The following is an 8,144-nucleotide window of genomic DNA, read 5'->3' as shown; positions in this document are numbered from 1 at the left end:
CTTGAAGGCGACGGCGAGGTTTGCACACTCAGGATTCAGAACAGAGTAGTCTGAGGACACCCTGTGCCAGTAGACTGAATATGTTCTCATTTAGCTTATTACTTGACTACTAGTACTGGCCAGAAAATGACTAAAGCTTGGCCCTTTCCATTAAGAGTCCTTTGTCTTATATGTAATCAAATCAATGGGGACATTAATCCAGGAGGCTGTTAGAAGGAATAAGGTGGAACACACTGTACTTTTTATGTGATTAAATAAGTTGACTTTCTAAATATACTGACAATGTTTAGGTTTCTTGAAGTGTTGTGTGTATGTGTTGCAGTATCAGCGGGGTTTTTTTGCCACTAGAGAAAAGGCATGTGGATGTCAATGTAAACAGTCATTTTGGACCACACTGAAATATGATAAATCTGAATAAATCTTGTACATTTGTAAACACATATCATGGTCCACAAAGGCTGAAGCCTGTTACTTTGTTGACCTTTACCTTGCCTCTGGTGCCACCAATAAGGGAACCTTTTGGGCTTAAAGAGAAATGTCCAGTATTTAACGGAGAGTCATTCAAAATGTGCCGTTTAGTTTTTGATGTTATTATGTCGATACTTTATTCCATCGTTTTAAATATTGTAATGCCTAACACACTGCTGCTCTTGTAACAAGAATTTCACGTTTTTTCAGATCAATAAAGTATCTATCTATCATCTATTTAATCTGGTGGTTGCCCTTAGCACAAATATGAAAACCTTGCTGATTCCCCACCCTTTCATCAAGCACCATGATCAGTCAAAATGGATGGCAAGATGGCAAAATTGGTAAAGATTTTACAAGCTATACATTAGCAAGATAGCATGTTGACATTAGCATATAGCTATAGCATGTGCATACAAACTAGTAATGAAAAAAGCATTATTTAAAATGATATTTACCTTTTATTTACGTTTAGAAGGATCTTAAATATTCTTTCTCTTTCAATGTGTTTTCCTAAAGTTTTCTAAGTTTCTATTTTCTAGTAACTGTGCGTCACTTACCTATTGTATACAAACAGTGTATTCTCTCAGGTCTATCTCTTAGGATGTCCTGTAAGAGGAAGAGCTGGAGGCCAAGGAGATCCAGAGATGGTGGTCAAGACCTTGAGAAGCTGCTTCATGTTCAATTCCTGAAATATGACCATTAATCACTTCCAGTGAGAACACCAAAGACGTCAACTGGACCACCGTCTCCAAAAACTGGATAAGGGATTTTATTGATAATTGAATTACATTTCTCTTTTATACATATTTCATAAATGATACAGGATTTTACATTTTTCTTTTTTGCCAACGTTACAGCATCATGTTCAACAGAGAAAACAGACAAGAAAAACGAAATAAAATTAGGTCAGAATGGAGTATTGAGTTCATTTCAAGTTCATTTCAATCTCATATTCTGCGTCACTCTATAGGCATTTTAAAACATCTTAATGTAAGTGCAGACAAACAAGATATTAAAAACATAACACACTTTGAAACATAGAATAATAATGTCGCTTTGGAGGAACAAAGGCGGAGGGTGGATGAAAATAACGGGAGAGAGGGACGAGAATGGGAGGTGATCCCCGAAAAAGCCTGACACTTTTTTGGACTGAAATCCAGGACGTTAGTAACCGAGGTCATGAGGTCTCCTCCTTTACAGGTGCATCGAGGATGGAGGGTGTTTTATCCTTCCATTTGGGGAGTATTAATGCACTCTGAGGGAGGGGTTTATGGGAGTAAATAAGGTGAGGTTGGGAGTGGGGTTTGAGCAGTTGGTTGGCTGGGATTTAAGTCAGATTTGGCAGGGCATTTCTAAAGTCGCAGCCCTGTCCACTGCCCTTTATATCTAGGAATCTCTACAAACAACGTTCTTAAATGATCTCTGCAGTTTATTTTTTTTGTTGATAAATCGTCTTTTTATTTTCACATAATTTCCCATGTAAACAACATTCATGCAACACCCTCTTTATAATAAAGTTTCCCTATATTTGATATATTTAGCTTTTTAAAAAAAAAGAAATGAAAAAAACAAGGCAATAAACGGTGGATGGCGTGATAAAAAGAGGAGGTGATGGTGAGTTGTGTGGAAACCGCAGAGGGGAGGATCGGACTGCAGACAGCGGCTCTCTCACCTGCCACAGTACATCTCCAAGGAAACACCAACGTCACTGTGTGTGTGTGGGGTTGTGTGGTGTGTGTGTGTGTGTGTGTGTGTGTGTGTGAGATGAAGTGGGATGAGGGCGGAATTAATTTTCTACCAGTCAGTGATTAGAGGCAAAGGATTCATGAATGATCTAAACTTTGCCCACAATGCACCAACTTGTCAAGACATGTATTAAACCAACACATGCATTCACAGGCGCACAATAAAGTTGATTTCCACTCTCAAAAATGTAAATGTAACCCTTCCTTTGAATAAAGGTGCATTCCAAATAAGAGATTTACTTTCTCAATGATCATATCATTGCTTTTCTACAGATAACTTAATTATTATCTACCTTTTAAATGTCATCCAAGAGGCACCAATTTCCTTGGAGATAAAACACACACACCCACACACACTAACAGATTTGACCAACTCCTGCCTTGAGATCTGCATGAATAACTTCTGATTTGACCTAAAATCATGCATTTTAATACACATCTGCAGTTAAACATGGATCTCTGCAGTAGGATTCAGCCGACTGTCCACATGAGGCACACATGCAGGATGTCATGTTCAGGGGATGTCAAGTCATTGCTTTTCTGCAGAGGCCATCGACAGCAGTTTTGGGTGAAGTCTTCAGAACAGAAAGCTAAGTAAAGCCAAACAACGGTTTATTCAGTGACCATCCCAAAATGGAAAACATGTAACATATGGCTTCTGATTCAACCTCAATCAGGGGGGGGGGGGAGACTTCAGCTAGATGTGGCAAAGAAAAGTGTCCAATTAAGTACAAAATTGCAATAATGCTCCTACACATTCACACATTTCTACTGAGGGCATACCACAGCATGCAGTCTACCCTGCCTTGCCTTCGAGGGAGCAGGGGGGGTTACAGCAACAGTGGGAGGAGAAAACTCAAAAAAGCCTCTGTGAATAAATGCCATGACACTTTTTTTTTTTTTTTATTCAGCCTTCTGTTACTTTGTCTATAAGCTTTGTGAAGGAGAATCCTATACAAATCTTATGTTGAAAAGCACATCACATGCTGCTAAGCTAAAGGCCAGGTCACTGAAAATCTGGAAATGGTCATTTTTCACCTCCAAGAACAAGACTTTGATTTGGAAAAGGAGAAATTATATATATGATATTGTGGGAAAAGGATTGCAGACGGATTACTCCTGCTGTATAATGAGGCTTTACTCGTTTCTAAAGCCACTCAGTTCATCAGATATACAAACATGCCTGTGGGTTTCTCTGAGACAATGGTCACTGCACATTTTAACCCCTTCATTAAGCATTTCCGCAGCATTTTTGTGTTCGTGAGATGATTATAGAGGTCAAGCATGGCATTATCCACATCGACATTCTGCGTTGCTCAAAATCAATTCCGATCAGTCATTTTCACCCTGATTTCAACATGGTGGCCATGCACAGGAGCCTTACGCCCAGCCAGGATGTAGTTACTGTGAAATACATTGTGTGTTTGTCAGGACAAGATATGAAATAGTTAGTAGTGAATGCTACTTATACTGCTGTTGTGTGTGTGTGTGTGTGTGTGTGTGTGTGTGTGTGTGTGTGTGTGTGTGTGTGTGTGTGTGTGTGTGTGTGTGTGTGTGTGTGTGTGTGAATGCCTGGGGCTGTCTCCTGATTTACCTTCTCACCCTTGCTGTCAAGGCACTGCCTGGTCACGCTAGGCTAAAAACAACAAGTCCTCCAACTCATACGACCAAATAGGTCGATTGTTCAAGCGCTTATTACGACCAAATAGGTTGATTGTTCAAGCGCTTATTACGACCTATAATCACGTTTTACAGTTTTCGACCTCAAGTGCTCCCGTTGACTGCAAACACTTCAGTGGGTCGTATATTCACAAATAACCCTCTATGGAAAATCCTAAATTTTAGGATAGTTTGGCCATTAAAATTATTTTTGATCAGATTTCTAGCAAAAAGTGTATATTACTTTTAGATACCACGTCCAGTGAATGTGTAGGATCTATAGTTTGATAGATATTATGAAGATGATTTGAGGTCTCGTCAGGAGAACGTATATACTACGTCTTTCCCTTCATTGTCCATGTAAAGTTAGCGTCAACCCTCACGGGGTGAAAACAGTATTTCCGGTTTCAAAGTTTTCATGATAAAACCGGAAGTATTCCACAGTGATATCTGCGTTACTCATCCACTAAAAAACATCAGTTTATCCTTGTTAATTACACGACATTAATTGGTTTAAATTGTGTTTTTCCCTTTCGATTATGCGGGACACATTTCTTTTTTCAGAGGTTTTGAAAAAATCGAACTACCCATAATCATCAGCTATCGTTGAAGCTCGGTGATTGGATGTTTTAGCCGCAATGCACGTTGGGATATGGTGTTTATGTGATGTGAAATCCGAAAACATAAAAAATGGTAATACACGGTTCGGCTACATTAAATATTACACATCTGCCGTAGTTCTTTATTTATAGAGCCCTGAAGAGAAGACCTTAGGACAAACTGGAAGAAATGCAGCCGAAACTGAATATGTGACGTGGATCTTGACAATCACCTCCCCTGAATTTTACTCAGGTGTAACAAAAGTCTGCTGGGTTGTATATATTTCACATCATTAATCAGAATCTGCAAAGCAACTAAAATAAATGTAGTGGAGTAAAAATACCAGGTTAACCTCTGAATTGTAGTGGAGTAGAATTACAGAGTAACAATAAATTGCATGTTGTACATGCTGCTGTAACAAAAACATTTGCCAACTTGGGATCAATAAAGTATACAAGTGCATGTTTCAGGCTTATCAATTAACAACAGGAGGGGTCACAGACATAAGACCAGCTATTAAATAAAGCTATTCTGACCTTAGCTGTCATGTGGGTATATTAATGCTGCCCATTATGGACACAAGCTATTTTCAACCATTTATTAATTATATGTTTTAAATTTGATAACACCAATTTGTTTCCCATCCCCTAAACCCTCCAGGGATGTACACAGTTTAATACTGGCAACTTCTAATTATGGGAAATACGAAAACATCTTTTAAAACTACAATTCCCAGTAGAGATGTGCCATAGAACATGTTGCGAAACACAAGTAGCAAGCATGGGTAGTTCTGGGGGGTGGGAGTGCGAGCAAACACTACACGCAATGGGGCTCTGGGACGAGACCACGTCTGATACGCAGAGTGAAGCAGGTAGGACCCAAACGCAGATAGCACTTGATAACACCTTTATTTAAAGGACTTAATTATACTTGGACAGACAAAACACTCTACGGTGAACTAGGTCACAAACAAAAAGAAGCACAACACTGAACACAGGAAGAGACAAGACTAAATACAGGGAGGGGTAATCACAAGACGAGAAACAGCCGGGCAGGGGAGGAGAACACAAGGGCCACAGGTGAACACAATCAGATAACTAGACACACCAGGGAAACTAATGACAAGAGGAAAAACACAGGGAAAAGGACCAGACAATAACCCAGGAGGAAAACATGACAGAGAGAACAGCAAAAACACCCAAACCTAGACATAGAAATGTGACATGACATGAGCATCGTGACAGAACCCCCTCCTCAGGGGACGGATTCCAGATGTCCCTAAACACCAAAACAAAATCCAACAACGTCCAGCAGGGTGGGTGGAGGGGGTCCGGAGGACGGGCCTTGGCTGACAGCCCAGGGCAAGGCAGAGTTCGAAGAGGGGGTCTCGGGCGGACGGCCCGGGGGCAAGGCAGAGTTCCAGGAGGGGGTCTCGGGCGGACGGCCCGGGGGCAAGGCAGAGTTCGAGGAGGGGGTCTCGGGCGGAGGCAGAGTTCGAGAAGGGGCGAAGACCACAGCGGGCGAACTCAGGGGACCGGGCTCGAGGGCGAAGACCGGACAGCTCCAGAGGCCGGGCAGGAGCCAGTGTCGACCGGACAGGATCCGGAGCCGGTGGGACAGGTGTCGGCAAGATTCCCCACGGAAGAGGACACAGGCCCGGCAGGACCCCCGGCAGGAGAGCAGTCGGCGGAACCTCCAACGGCACAGGACATGGAGTTGGCAGGACCCCCGGCAGAGGAGCAGTCTGCGGGACCTCCAACGGCTCAGGACATGGGGTTGGCAGGACCCCCGGCAGAAGAGTAGTCTGCGGGACCTCCAACGGCACAGGACATGGGATTGGCAGGACCCCCGGCAGAAGAGTAGTCTGCGGGACCTCCAACGGCACAGGACATAGGGTTGGCAGGACCCCCAGCGGAACCTCCAACGGCACAGGACATAGGGTTGGCAGGACCCCGGCAGAAGAGCAGTCTGCGGGACCTCCAACGGCACAGGACATAGGGTTGGCAGGACCCCCGGCAGAAGAGCAGTCTGCGGGACCTCCAACGGCACAGGACATGGAGTTGGCAGGACCCCCGGCAGAAGAGCAGTCTGCGGGACCTCCACGGCACAGGACATAGGGTTGGCAGGTCCCCAGCGGAACCTTCAACGGCACTTGAGTGGGGACTCGAGAAGAGACTTGAGAGGGAACTCGAGCGGTGACTTGAGAGGGAACTCGAGAGATGACTTGAGAGGGAACTCGAGAGGGAACTCGAGAGATGACTTGAGAGATGACTGAGAGGGAACTCGAGAGGAGACATGAGAGGGGACTCGAGAAGGACTCGAGATGGGACCTGAGAGGGGACTTGAGGGAACTTGAGAGAGAACTTGAGAAGAGACTCGAGATGGGACCTGAGAGGGGACTTGATAGGGAACTCGAGAGAGGGCTTGAGAGGGAACTCGAAAGGGGACTCGAGAGAGGCTTGAGAGGGAACTCGAGAGGAGACTTGAGAGGTGACTCGGGTAGGAACTTGAGAGGAGACTTGAGAGGGAACTGGAGAGGAGACTTGAGACGGTTGGTTCACCAACAGAACACGAGGGCTGGAGTCGGCTGGAGAGCCAACAGGAGACGAGGTGCTGGAGTCGGCCGGTATGCTGACAGGACTCGGGGAGCTGGCGTTGGCCGGTAAGCCAGTCCTGGAGCCGAAACTGGAGTTGGGACCATGGGTACTGGGGCCGGTACTGGAGCCAGAACCATGGCTGCTGGGGCCGGAACTGGGACCGGAACCATGGCTGTGTGGGCCGGTTCCGTAGCCGGAACCATGGCTGCTGGGCACGGAACCGGAACACGGGACCATGGCTGTGTGGGATGGTACTGGAGCACGAAACCATGGCTGTGTGGGTCGATACTGGAGCATGGAGCCATGGCTCGTGGGGCTTGGGCTGCTAGCTTGGCCTTGCGACTCCTTCTCTTAGCAGCCGCCTGAATACTCCGTGGACCTCCATAAGCCAGACGAGTTCCAGAATACGACTCCTGGACAGGAGCAGGAACTGGGGCAGAAGCATGGGTTGACTTCAGACGGAACCCAGCGAGGCGTATGGTACCAGGTTGGGAATTGGGAGACAGGGAGCTAGCATGCCTGGGGCTAGCAGGTCGGGAATCACACACCGGGAGGATCTTTCAAATCCAGCCAGGTAAGAACTTCACCAAACCTGGTTTCTCTCTAGCCATCTGGCGCGCTTCCGACAACACAGCCTCTCGCTGCTGAACTCTGGGTGCTCTCTTCCATCGATCCGAGCAGTTAGCCAAAAAAAAGGAAAATTCAATAATTCCAGCTCGAACGGATCTGCTGGGCCCATTTCTTGGTTGGTGCTTTCTGATACGCAGAGTGAAGCAGGTAGGACCCAAACGCAGATAGCACTTGATAACACCTTTATTTCAAGGACTTAATTATACTTGGACAGACAAAACACTCTACGGTGAACTAGGTCACAAACAAAAGAAGCACCAACACTGAACACAGGAAGAGACAAGACTAAATACAGGGAGGGGTTATCACAAGACGAGAAACAGCCGGGCAGGGGAGGAGAACACAAGGGCCACAGGTGAACACAATCAGATAACTAGACACACCAGGGAAACTAACGACAGGAGGAAAAACACAGGGAAAAGGACCAGACAATAACCCAGGA

Source organism: Pseudochaenichthys georgianus, chromosome 15, assembly GCF_902827115.2.
Source record: "Pseudochaenichthys georgianus chromosome 15, fPseGeo1.2, whole genome shotgun sequence".
Taxonomy (NCBI): domain Eukaryota; kingdom Metazoa; phylum Chordata; class Actinopteri; order Perciformes; family Channichthyidae; genus Pseudochaenichthys; species Pseudochaenichthys georgianus.
This window is presented reverse-complemented; position numbering follows the sequence as displayed.